The following is a 14,610-nucleotide window of genomic DNA, read 5'->3' on the forward strand; positions in this document are numbered from 1 at the left end:
TATTCTAAATGTTCCAGAAGGTAGAGAGAAACATGCATATTATGGAGACATAAATGTAAGATATAAAATACAGCCAAATAGAAATTTTAGAGATTACAAAAAATCTCTACAATAAAAACTACAGTGTAAGAGACTGATAATATATTAGATATTGCAGAAGAAAAGACTGGTAAACTTGAAAAGATAGAAATAGGAACTACCCAAAATAAATCACAGAGTACAAACAGACTGAAAATAAATAACACAGCCAAAATGACATGTGGAGAAACATCAGGCATTCTAAAATTTATCTAATTGTAGTTCTAAAAGGAATAGGGCATCAGAAAAAAATATTTTAAAAAACATTATCTGGAAAATTTCCAGAATTGATTAAAACTATATATCATAGGGAAATAATTGTCCCTGGGTCTCTCACATTCCTACATTACAACCAGAGATGCTATCTTTGTTCTGAATTGTTTTGAAAGATGTTTGCATAGCAAACAACCTTAGAAGATAGACTGTCTCCCTCTAGACAAAAAGGTAGGTTTGCTTACAGTCTTAGAAGGTAGAGATATTATCACTCTCTAGTGCAAAGGAAAGGCATGCTTCCTGCTCATTATAAAGATGTGGGTTACCTAAGCTTAGGAACCTTGTCTATAACACTACTCACTTGAACATTCAGATGTCTCCTGGACTGCATCACATCACCAGTGTGAGAACTGGAACTAAGGAGAATGCTCATACTCTACCTAATACCTGTGCTGTGAATAATAAAGTACTCCTTGGAACTCTACTACTTTGCAAGTTGGGTAAGGTCTCAAACCATTTCACATATGGTTTTGACATACATTCATAGATCCAAGCTGTTCAACATATTCTAGGAAAAAGAATCATAAATCGTAAACCACACCAAAGAAGATCACACTCAAATTGCTCAAAATTCGTAATAAAGAAAAAATATGAAATGTAGTCATAAAAAAGGCACATTGTATCCAGAGGAATATAGTTAAGATTGACTGAAAATGTCCGATAAGAAACTCTAGAAGCCATAAATTAATAAAGTAATATTTTTAAAGTGCTGAAAGCAAAAAACAAAAAAAGCAAAAAACAACAAAACAAAACAAAAAACAGGAAAAATATCTTTCAAAAGGAAAGACAAAACACTTCCAACAAACAAAAGTTGATGGATTTCATTGCCAGCAGACATGCACTACAAGAAATATTAACAAAATTATTTAGGCGAAAGGAGAAGAATGCTATTTAGAAATTTAAACCTACAAAAAGAAATAAAGACAATCTGAAATGCTAAGTATGTGAGCAAATATTTTCAAAATTTATTTGTCATTTTTAGTCACCTTAAAAGACAACTGACTCTTAAAAGCAAAGTTAATAACAACGTACTGTGGAGCTTACAGCATATGTAGAAGTAAAATGTAAGACAATAATAGTACGAGAGAGATGAGGGAGTAAATGGAAATATGCTCTTGTGAGGTTCTTTATATTGAGGGCATAACAATATTTGAAGGTTGGCTATGCTAAGATTAAGATATACATTGTATGCCCTAGATCAACCACAGGAAAAATAAACAAGCAGCATAACTGAGACGATGGTGAAGAAAAAAAGAATCATTTAAAATATTCAGTTCAAATGAGGGCATAAAAAGGGGGGAAATGAACAAAAACCAGATGGGACAAATAAAAAAATCACAAATTGGTAGATATATACTCATTGTATTAATAATTATATTAATTTTAAGTGGCCTAAACACTCTAATCAAAATGCAAAGATTGTCAGATTGCATGAAAACAGAAGTCAACTATATGTTGGTCATAAGAAATATACGTTAGGGGTACCTGGGGGGCTCAGTTGGTTGAGCCTCTGACTCTTGATTTTGGTTCAGGTTACGATCTAAGGGTTGGTGGGATCAAGCCCCAAGTGAGGCTCTCCTTGATGACAGCAGAAGCCTGCTTGGGATTCTCTCTCTCCCTCTCTCTCTGCCCTTCCCCAACTCATATTCATTCATTCATTCTCTCTCTCTCTCTCTCTCTCTCTCTCCCTCTCAAAATAAATAAACAAAACAAAAAGAAATATAAAAAAGTTAAACATAGAAAATTTAAGGCCAAAGTATGAAAAAAGATGTATCAGGAAAACACTAGCATGGTTACATCAATATCAGAAAATTTCAACACAAGAAATATTCCCAACAACAATTATATGTCAACAAATCTGACAACCTAGAAGACATGGATAAATTCCTAGAAACATACAATCTACCAAGACTATCACATAAAGAAATAGAAAATCTGAATAGACTGATTACTAGTCAAGAGATTAAATCAGTAATCAAAAACATCTCAACAAACAGAAAGCCAGGACAAGATGGATTCACTAATGAGTTCTACCAAACATTTAAAGAAAAACTAACACCAATCCTCAAACTTCCTAAAAAACAGAACCAGGGGGAATATTTCCAAACTCATTTTATGCGGTCAGAATTACTCTCATACCTGAGCCAGACAAGGACACCACAAGAGAAGAAAATTTCAGGCCAATATCCCCGATAAACATAATCCAAAAATCTTCACCAGGTAAAAACAAACCCAGGTCCACAATACACTGAAAGAGGAAGTCCTGCTCTGGGACCGGTGCCCCCTCGGCCCAGTGGCTATAGTAGCAGCCCTCCTGGCCACACTGGGTGGGGCCCAATGTCCAGTGGCTGCACAGAGGCAAGAACTCTGACCTCATGCACTGGAAGGCTGTGCTGATCATGTGGCTAACTGCTGTGCCTAGGGGCATGGGTGGTCGTGAGCAGAGGCAAACTTGCATCTACACCAGCAAGCCCAGGAGGCGGCAGGTCAACTCCACCAAGAGCTCTGCCAAACCAGGCTCCTAGCCAGTGCTGGCAAGGTCATGAGGCTTGGGAGCTGGTGGTCAAGGAGCTGGACCTGGCCTGGCTGTGCTCGGTGCATGTTTTCTGTCAGGGGATGCTCCAGGAAGAGCCTTGACTGGACGTCTTAAATCAACAATGCAGGGATCTTCCATTGCTCGTATATGAAGACCAAAGATGAGTTTGAGACACAGTTTGCAGTGAACCATCTGGGGCACTTCCTACTCACAAATCTTCTTGGATTCCTCAAAAGGTCAGCTCCAAGAAGAATTGTGGTAGTTTTTTCCAAACCTTATAAATATGGAGACATCAACTACGAAGACTTGAAGTGTCAACAAAACTAAATAAAAACTTTGTTGGGGTGCCTGAAGTCAGTTAAGCATCGGTCAATTTCAGTTTCAGCCCAATCAGGCTCTCTGCCGTGATTGCAAAGCCCATTTGGGACCTCTGTCTCTCTCTCTCTGCCCCTCCCCTCTTTTCTTTCTTTCTCTCTCTCTCTCTCTCTCTCTCTCTCTCTCTCTCCCAAAAATAAATGAACATTTAAAAAAAAAAAAAAAACAAAAAAAAACCTTTTCTTATAGCTGGAGCAAACTGGCTAACATTTTTTTTTTTTTTTAGCCAGAGAACTAGCCCATGGTTTAGAAGGCACAGATGTTACTGTCAACATATATTACACCCTGGTATTTCACAGACTAATCTCAGTAGATACATATATATTCCACTGTTGGTCAAAACACTTTTGACTTTGGTGTCATGGGCTTTTTTCAAAACCCCAGAAGAAAGTGCCCGGACTTCAGCTTAATATTTAGCCTCTTCACCTGAGACAGAAGTTGTGTCCAGGAAAGTACTTTGGAAATTGTAAACAGGAAGAATTATTGCCCAAAGCTGTGGATGAATCTGTTACAGGAAAACTCTGGGATATCAGTGATGGTTGGCATATTAAAATAGGAGCAAGGAGTGAAAGAGAGCCATTTGTAAAACTGAATGCTCATTATATCTGTAATCAGAAATGGTGTGGCTTGAGTACTTGCTATTTGAAAACACAATTTTGGGGGCGCCTGGGTGGCGCAGTCGGTTAAGCGTCTGACTTCAGCCAGGTCACGATCTCGCGGTCCGTGAGTTCGAGCCCCGCGTCAGGCTCTGGGCTGATGGCTCGGAGCCTGGAGCCTGTTTCCGATTCTGTGTCTCCCTCTCTCTCTGCCCCTCCCCCGTTCATGCTCTGTCTCTCTCTGTCCCAAAAATAAATAAAAAACGTTGAAAAAAAATTAAAAAAAAAAAAAAAAAGAAAACACAATTTTGGTTTTATGGTAGTACTGCTGAGAGCTACATAAGTTACGTAAAAGTTATTTTTTGGAGAACATAAAATTTCCAGAAAAGTTTTAAATATATAATAAGCATAATGGATAGTATAATGAGCAATATAATTGTAATATACCTTATAAATTATAATTGAGCAAGCATGGACTACAAATATTAAAGAATCCAGTGACTTAAAGTAAACTTCTTGAGAAGTTTTTCAAATATCTTTTGAGTTTCATGGCAAAAGTGTTAAATATTTTTATTGTGGTGCCAGTTTTTGTGTGAAAATAATATGCCTGTTTTGTGCACAATTCTTACTTAGAATAAATTTAAGAGTGCAAACAACCAATAGAGTAAAAGCATCCTACACCAAGAAGGATTTGTTCCAGGGATGCAAGGATGGTACAACATTTGAAAATCAACCAATGTGATACACCACATTAACAAAATGAAGAATAAAAATCATGAGGATCTCAACAGATGTGGGAAAAGCATGTGACAAAATTCAAGAGCCATTCATGATAAAAACTCTCAATAAAGTGGTTATAAAGGAAACATACCTCAACATAATAAAGGCCATACATGACAAGTCTACAGCTAAATCATACTCAATGGTGAAAAGCCAAAAGCTTTTCCTCTCTGATCAGGAACAAGACATAAATGCCCACTCTCCCCACTTTTACTCAACATGGTATTGGAAGTCCTAGCCACAGCAATTAAGCAGAAAAAGAAATAAAAGGCATCCAAATTGAAAAGGAAGATGAAAATTGTCACTCTTTGAAGATGGCATGATATTATGTATAGAAAACCCTAAAGACCACCAAAAAAACTGTTAGAACTAATAAACTTAGCAAAGTTTTAGGGCACAAGGTAAAATACAAAAACGTGTTGCATTTCTGTACAATACTAATGGATTGACCTATATGTGAAGCAAATGGGACTTTTCAACATTGCTGGTGAATATGCAAAATGCTACATTCACTTAGAAAAGATCTGTAAGTTTCTTACAAAGTTATACATATGCTAACCATAAAATTCAGGAATCCCACTAGTGTGCATTTACATTTACCCAAGAGAAATAAAAACATGTCAATGATAAACACTTCCTTAGGTTTTTTTTAGAACTGATAACCTGTCGCTCCTCTTTCATATTAAAATAGGAAGGGGTTTTTAGACATACATATTTCAGTACTTAAAAAAATGAAATTGGGGCGCCTGGGTGGCTCAGTCGGTTGGGCGTTCAACTTCGGCTCAGGTCCTGATCTCGCGGTCCGTGAGTTCGAGCCCCGCGTCGAGCTCTGTGCTGACAGCTCAGAGCCTGGAGCCTGTTTCAGATTCTGTGTCTCCCTCTCTCTCTGACCTTCCCCCATTCATGCTCTGTCTCTCTCTGTCTCAATAATGAATAAACTTTAAAAAAAAAATGAAAAAAAAATGAAATTAATTTATGTCTGGAATTTGCTTCAAAATAACCCTGGATGGATAAAACAAACTCACCCATGGGTTTAATACGGTTTTAATTGGATGAGATGTATATGGGGGTTCATTATAGAATTCTTTCTACCTTTCTATGTGGTTTTTGAAAGAAAAAAAAAGTCCAAGAGAGAAATTCATAAATTATTTCCTCCTTAATTTAGAAACCAAAATAATGCCAATTTAAATGTCCTTGATCTTTGAGTAGCAAGTGCCAAGGATTATAAATGTTAAGGGAGTATTACTATTAGTTTGGAGCAGTTGAATTCCCCTCCTCAACTTCTTGAAATGGGGAGTAGGCTCTGTAAATGTCACTCAGGCTCAAAGATCTGAGAAACTCAAAGATATTCATTCACCTCTACATTTTATTTTTATTCCAAAATTTTGACAGTCCCATTAGTGGAGAAGTATGTTGCTCCACTAACATAAGGCAAGTATAATTTTTTTGCAGGATAACAACACATTCTCTATGGACTGTCTAATGTAAACTGATTCTAGTTGGCCTAACTATTTCATCAGAAAGTAGAAGTACAGGGGCACCTGGGTGGCTCAGTCAGTTAAGCGTCTGACTTCAGCTCAGGTCATGATCTTGTGGTTCATGAGTTCAAGCCCCGTGTTGGGCTCTGTGCTGACAGCTCAGAGCTTGGATCCTGCTTCAGATTCTGTGTCTCCCTTTCTCTCTGTTCCTTCCCCACCTGCACACTGTCTCTCTCTCTCTCTCTCTCAAAAATAAAGAATTAAAAAAACTTTTTTAAGAAAGTAGAAGTCCAGTTTAGTACACTTAAAATTCAAATCGTAAAGACACCAGCTCAAAAGGACCCAGAACTCATGATTATAATTGTACCAAAATAGGCAGGAGCAGCTACAAACATAGGAGTCCATCCAATGCAGTTTTTAATACAACAATGAGTTTCAAATCAGCTGGATTTAGAACACACAATCGTTAAGTTGGTGCACTATTCTGTACACAAGTACCAAGAACCCTAGAAGTCGCTTTCAGGAGAATCTCAACTAAAGTTGAAAAAACTCATTTGTAGGTGGCAGCAGACATTTGCTCATGGTCTAAAAGATGAAGATGACATATTGTAGGACCTGTCATACTGAAGAGTCTAGAACAAACTACTCTAAAGGCAGTACTAATAAATAAAAATTCTTATTACCAATTAATATTTTTAACTAGTGCTCCCAGGACACTTCATTTTAATCATTTTATAGCTAAGCTGTTTAAATTCCACAAAAATTTAGACATAATAACCACTGCTTCCTTTTTTATTGCTTTTTTTAGCCATAGCAGTAACTGGGTTTTTTTTACTGTGCTTATTTCGCTTCATATTTTTTAGCTTTTTATTCAATTTCCAGTTAGTTAACTTACAGTATAATATTAGTTTCAGGTGTACAATTTAGTGATTCAATACCTCCAGACAACACCCAGAGCTCATCACAAGTGCACTCCTTGATCCCCATCACCTGTTTAACTCATCTCCCCACTCACATGCCTTCAGATAACCATCAGTTTGTTCTCTATAGTTAAGAGTCTGTTTCTTGGTTTGCCTCTCTCTCTCTTTTTTCCCCTTTGCTCATTTTTTTTGTTTCTTAAATTCCACATATGAGGGATATCATATGTATTTGCTTTTCTCTTACTTCACTTAGCACAATACTCTCTAGCTCCATCCACGTCACTGCAAATGGCAAGATTTCATTCTTTTGATGGCTGAGTAATATTCCATTGTGTGTGTGTGTGTGTGTGTGCGCGCGTGCCATATCTTTTTTATCCATTCATCAGCTGATGGACATTTGGACTCTTTCCATTATTTGGCTATTACTGATAATGCCATTATGAACATCAAGATGCATGTATCCCTTTAAATTAGTATTTTTATATCCTTTGGGTAAATACCTAGTGGTACAATTGCTGGATCATGATGTAGTACTATTTTTAATTTTTTGAGGAACCTCTATACTGTTTTCCAGAGTGGCTGCACCAGTTTGCATTCCCACCAACAGTGTAAGAGGGTTCCCCTTTCTCCACAACCTCACCAACATCTTTTGTTTCCCGTGTTGCTAATTTTAGCCATTCTGACAGGTGTGAGGTGATATTTCATTGTAGTTTTGATGTGTATGGCCCTGATAATGAGGGACGTTGAGCATCTTTTCAGATGTCTGTTGGACATTTGTATATCTTCTTTGGAAAAATATCTTTTCATAGCTCTTCCCATTTTTTACTGGATTATTTGTTTTTGGCTGTTGAGTTTGGTAAGTCCTTTTTAGATTTTGGATACTAACCGTTCATATGTCATTTGCAAATATCTTCTCCTTTCTGTAGTTACCTTTAAGTTTTGTAGCTTATTTCCTTCACTGTGCAGAAGCTTTTTATTTGCTGAAGTCCCAATAGTTTATTTTTTTGTTTCTCTTGCCTCAGGAGACATATCTAATAAGAAGCTACTTCAACTGATGTCAAAGAAGTTAGGATTCTAGGATTTTAATGGTTTTCCTCTAAGATTTTACTGGTTCCCTGTCTCACATTTACGTCTTTAATTCATTTTTAATTTATTTTTGTGTATGGTATAAGAAAGTGGTCCGGTTTGTTTCCATGTTGCTTCAAGTTTTCCCAAAGACGTTTGTTGGAGAGACTCTTTTCCCATTGGATATTCTTTGCTGCTGTGTCAAAGATCAGTTGATCATATAGTTGTGGGTCGATTTCTGGGTTTTCTATTCTGTTCCATTGTTCTATGAGTCTGTTTTTTTATGCCAGTACCATACTGTGTTGATGATTACAGCTTTGTAATATAACTTGAAGTCCAGAATTATGATGCCTCCAGCTTTTTTTTTTCAAGGTTGCTGTGGCTATAAGGGTTTTTTTTCTAATTCCACACAAATTTTAGGATTGTTTGTTCTAGCTCTGTGAAAAATGCTGTTGGTATTTTAATAGGGATTGCATTTAATATATAGATTGTTTTGGGTAGTATAGACATTTTAATAATATTTGTTCTTCCAATCCACGAGCATGAATGTTTTTCCATTTTTTTGTGTGTCATCTTCAGTTTCTTTCATCATTTTATAGTTTTCAAAATACAGGTCTTTCACCTTTTTAGATTTATTGCTGGGTATCTTATTGGTTTGATGTAATTAATTGGGATTGCTTCCTTGATTTTTCTTTCTGCTGCTTCATTATTGGCGTATAGAAATGTAACAGATTTCTGTATGTTAGTTTTTTTGAAAATTTACTAAATTCATGCATCAGTTCTACCAATTTTTTGGTGGAGTCTTTCCTTTTTTAAATTGTTAAATGCATGTAAATGCATACAAACCCCATGCAAGGCGTGGCAGGTACTCTTCTGCAAGTTGGTAGACACTGAAACTTTATTACCTATTTTGTAGACAGTACATTAGACATAAAAGATACCTCAGTAATTATCTCCCTAATGAAGGAGGGGGGGAATGGCACTAGTTGTTTCCCTTAAAAAACTAAAACTAATGTGTACTTTCATGAAATGTATTGCATGATTTAAAATAATAGCCTCTCCTTGGGTAGGACTAAGAGTTTATATTGTCCAAGTACCAACTTGCTAGAAAAATTAAAGGCTGAGGCTCTAAAACAAGGTTAGGACTTAAAAATTGGATAGTCAGTACTTAAAATACAGTATTTCACTACCTAATAAATTCTCAGTTGCGAGGACTGTTTACCCAGTTCATTGATTAATCATGGAGGCCTTCTGTCCCTGTTCTTCTATTTCATTATCCACAAGAATCTTTAATGAACAAAGAAGTAAAAAAGAAATGAAACAGTCATCACCAGGTGAAGGTCATAGGTTAATGCTGGAGGATACAGAATTAATGGGGCCTATTAAGGACTAAAAATTTCCTGTCCTTGGATTTGTTACCCATGTTTTCCCTGACCACAATATCATGGAAAATTGAGAATTGCTAACTTAAAAAAAAAAAAAAAAAAAAAAAAAAGGAAAACTTAACCAAAAATTTATCTGAGCCAACACAGGATACAATATTTTAAAATTATACTCTAATTTTTTTTAAGAACCAAAACCCCTGACCAGACATTTCTTTTTTTTTTTTTTTAATTTACATCCAAATTAGTTAGCATATAATGAAACAATGATTTCAGGAGTAGATTCCTTAATTCCCCTTACCCATTTAGCCCATCCCCCCTCCCACAACCCCTCCAGCAACCCTCAGTTTGTTCTCCATATTTATGAATCTCTTCTGTTTTGTCCCCATCCTTGTTTTTATATTATTTTTGTTTCCCTTCCCTTATGTTCATCTGTTTTGTCTCTTAAAGTCCTCATATGAGTGAAGTCATATATTTGTCTTTCTCTGAAGTCATATGATTTTTGTCTTTCTCTCATTTCACTTAGCATAATACCCTCCAGTTCCATCCACGTCGTTGCAAATGGCAAGATTTCATTCTTTTTGATTGCCGAGTAATACTCCATTGTGTGTGTATGTATATATATACCACATCTTCTTTATCCATTCATCCATCGATGGACATTTGGGCTCTTTCCATACTTTGGCTATTGTTGATAGTGCTGCTATAAACATGGGGGCGGGGGGCATGTGTCCCTTCGAAACAGCACACCTGTATCCCGTGGATAAATGCCTAGCAGTGGAATTGTTGGGTCATAGGGTAGTTCTATTTTTAGTTTTTGAGGAACCCCCAAACTGTTTTCCACAGTGGCTGCACCAGCTTGCATTCCCACTGACCAGACATTTCTGCTAATGATAAGCCTTTACCCTCCTGTGATTTTGTTTGTTGTAGAACTCATAACCTGCCATTTCCTTTAGTTAGAAGAAAACAGCTGAGGATGCATGGCAGCATCTACTGTGAGCACCACATTTTCCTCTCCCACCATGGTTGACCACATTCCAGTTAGAAAAGCTCTTTCCAGTCCTATTATGTTCAACAAGCATAATAGGGGCTAGTTTTCATTTTCCTTTGTGTGAAATTTTCTCTAGGAGGAGGTAGTTGAGTCTAGCTGAGTAAAAACCCAAGAACAAAATGTACACAGTTCTCTGTTCTAATGAAAGTATTTTAAATGGGTAATAAGGCATGAGAAGAGAAAAAATATATATAACACAGGTCACTGAACCAAATGATCAAGTAAGGAGTTCTCTCCAAATAGTCAACACCCAGCATGCACTTATGGGGTTGTCAGGCAACGGGGATTTCAGCTTAAACAAGTTTAAGTTCAGTGAAACCGTATGAAACTCAAAGCTGTAACAATGTCAATTCTACCATGAAGAAAATAACATTTTTACAAGACTGAAGTTCTTGTTCAGCTAAGTTGTAGTCAATGTCTCAAATTCCTGGTTGCTTTCATAACCTAAAAAATATAGGAATTATAACTGAAAAATTTTAAAAGATGTATACTTTAAACATACTAGATTTGAAATTATGCCTCTGTTGAGTATGCCTTGAATTTATAGATAAATTCATCCTTGATTTCGTGGCCCAGTCTACAACTATACCATCAGTCACAGATTATCTTATCCAATCATTTGGACTATTACTCTTTTTCTGTATTAGAGAATCCCAATTATCCTTTAAATATTATTTATTTCTTCCAGGATAGCAAAGTGTTAGAGACTGGACATCCTGAAGACTGGTGTAGCACAGACCATTTGTGGCCAACAAGGTAAAACCTTTTGAATGTGAATGGCCTATAATTTTCCAGTAACTTTTCACTGACTCAAAGGAACAAAGCAAAATTTCACCAAAATAGTTGACCCAAAGCACGAAGAAATATCTGGGTTTCTGAAATTATTAGCCACAGCATGATCAATAGTTTCTCATCTTGTGTCTTCCCTCTTTTCTTGGGGTCCTAACTAGACTACCATCTATGCTCCCTACTCTAGTATCATCTAAACTTCCATCACTCATTGACATTCCTGTCACTCATTATTACCAATCTCCTAGGAACCCAATTTGGTTTGAGCATTCTCCCTAACCAGACCTTCCAAGCTGTCTCTATCACATCAAATGATATCATATCACATCATATCATATCTGTCATATCAAGTGTATGTGGCATCATTCTCCAGAACAGAGAGAACAAAAAGCCCTAAGTGACTAGAAAACCAATTTAAAAGGCCTCATCTGGGTTGACTCTCTCACTCTGATTGTCCGATTACAAAATAATTCCTGTTCAACTGATATACAGAGTAACCCCTTCCTTTTAAGGAATGCAATAAAAATAATTTCTAGTTCTCACTTTTTGAGCTGCAGAAACTAGGTCCAGAGTATCTGAAAGTAAGTCTGGTCATGATTCTAGGCCAGGGATTGGCAGACTTTCTGTAAAGAATAAGACAGTAAATATTTTTTTTAATTTTTTTTAATGTTTTATTTATTTTTGAGACAGAGAGAGACAGAGCATGAATGGGGGAGGGTCAGAGAGAGGGGGAGACACAGAATCTGATGCAGGCTCCAGGCTCTGAGCTGTCAGCACAGAGCCCGACGCGGGGCTCGAACTCACGGACCGCGAGATCAGGACCTGAGCCGAAGTCTGACGCTTAACCAACTGAGCCACCCAGGCGCCCCAAGACAGTAAATATTTTAAGCTATGTGAATCAAATACAGTGCCCATCACACTATTCTTTGGGGGTATTATCTGTTTGTAATCTTTTAGAAACAGGAAAATCATTCCAAGCTCATGGGCCACACAAAATGGGCCAGTGGCTGTTTATTGGCCCATGGTCCAAAACAGTTTGCTTACCCTATTCTAAGCATTGCTCTTCTAATGCTTACCAACTGTTATGGACTGAATTGTGTCCCTCCTATATTGATATGTTGAAGCCCTAATCTCCACCGTGACTGTATTTGGAGATAAGGTCTTTAGGAGGTTATTAAGGATAAGAGTGGGGTCCTAATTCAAAAGGACTGGTGGCCTTATAAAAAGAGGAAGGGAGTAATCTCTCTCTCTCTCTCTCTCTCTCATTCTCATGCATATACTTTGAGGAAAGACACCATAAGCACACAGCAAGATAAGGCGGCTACATACAAGACAAGAGAAGAGGCCGCAGAGTGAAGACTACCTCACCAAAACCTAGATCTTAGACTTCCCAACCTCTAGAAATGTAAGAAATAAGTTTATGTTGTTTAAGCCACTCAGTCTATGGCATTTTGTTATGGCAGCCCAAGCAGACTGAGACACCTGCTAATCACACTACAAATCAACCACATTCTTCTAGGTAGCTACAACAAGCAAGATTCTTCATTCAGCTTGAATGTGTATCAAGAGATTAAAGAAATAGATTATCGGCTACAGTTATAAAGCAGACATAATAAGGCCCAAATTTTTCAAGGTCACTTCCTAACTCAGATTCAAAACTTATGCAAAAATCTAATGTTCCATTATCTCTTTAAATAGGCTAGAGAACTCTTTATCATATGTGTATGGGGATGGAAATTAATTACTCAGATCCTCTTTAAAGGGAAGATTTGATGCCCAGTTGCGGGACATGCAGTCAACACAGTGCGCCCAGGGCCAGCTCCCTCAGGATCGGCCTCAGCTGGGAGAGCTGCTTCTCCCCAGATCACACCCTTCCCAGGGCAACTCACATCCAGAAGCTGAGCAAGGCATGTGTATAAATGTCAGGCCATTTTGCCCCAATGTGAACAATCCTGCTACATCCCCATTGCTTTCACATCTTGAACCAAACTCCATCTCAAGGTCTGCTTCTGGAGAGTGACAACTTGTGACAAAGACCTAAACTCTATGTATGACAACTGAATTAATTATTCAATATGCTATCCCAAATTAATGAATATCATTTTTCCAACGGAAAATCAACAAGATAATTTCCAAGTTCACAACTACATGCAATTTTTTATAAGTTATTTCAGTCAACATCTTACATTTTGAATCTTTCTCATAACAAAATTGTTGAAGAATAGTAGAAACTAATTGTGATCTTATTCCTATGTCTTGGGAGATTTCTTGCCCCTTTAAAGTCCTGTTTGAGTTTCAAGTATATGGCAAAGCCATAACATTTTTAACTCCTCTAAGTTATTTTGAAGATTTTTCAGTACAAAAGAGAATTATTTTAATGATATCTCAGTGTGTCAGTATCCCTCCATCAATCAGTCCAGTCCACTCTCCTCTTATGGACTCTTCTAAAACAAAAAGCCTTTTTTGTTTGTTTGTTTGTTTTATAGTGAATTGGGCTTAATTCAAGTCCAGTCCACTATCTTCTTATGGACTCTTCTAAAACAAAAAGCCTTTTTTGTTTGTTTGTTTGTTTGTTTTATAGTGAATTGGGCTTAAATGCAAGGCCAGAGGATCACATTGAAGGACATTATAATAAACAGTCCTATGAAACTTGTCAGTATGTCTGCTGTAAGGGTATTTTTGAGGATGTTCATCATGGAATTGAGCAGTGTCAACTGCATGAGGCCATTCAGGAGAAATGTATTTCTTGTCTCAGAATCAAGAATTGTTGTGCTTATCCTAAGCAATTCATTTGCTTTTATACTACATGAATCACGCAGAATTCATCCTTGAGAAAGTAGTCTGCCTGTACTATCAGTAGTTAACTATATCAGTAGTTAACTATACCAGTAGTTAAACTGATATAAACTGCTTCATAGCCCCACTCTGCTGCTCTACACCCTTGGATGCATTAAGTTTTCTGTACCTCAGTTTCTTCATCTGTAGAATGATGATAAGAATAGTACCTGTCTCACGGGGTGATATCAAAAACTAAACTGAATTATACATACACAATACCCAAAGCACAGAAAAATAACTCAGTAAATATTATTTCCCTTTTAAATTGGTATACTTAAGGCTCCTACATCATGGGGTCTATTTTGTGTTTTCTGCTCATTTCCCAATTCTTCTCACAATTGGTTTTTCATTTTCCCTCAACTTTCTGAATGTTCTCTTTTGAAAATGTGTAATATTCATCATTCGTTTCTGATCATGAAATTAATAAATCTGCAATGTTTAAATGTGAC

General features: G+C 36.9%; 1 pseudogene; it reads left to right on the plus strand.

Annotated features, from left to right (window-relative positions):
• The window catches only part of LOC144612745 (retinol dehydrogenase 14-like), a 33,273-nt pseudogene extending 19,930 nt beyond the window's left edge, over positions 1-13,343 (plus strand).
• Positions 13,344-14,610: the final 1,267 nt, after the last annotated feature.

Source organism: Panthera onca, chromosome B3 (assembly GCF_046562875.1).
Source record: "Panthera onca isolate mPanOnc1 chromosome B3, mPanOnc1 haplotype 2, whole genome shotgun sequence".
In the NCBI taxonomy this organism is placed as follows: domain Eukaryota; kingdom Metazoa; phylum Chordata; class Mammalia; order Carnivora; family Felidae; genus Panthera; species Panthera onca.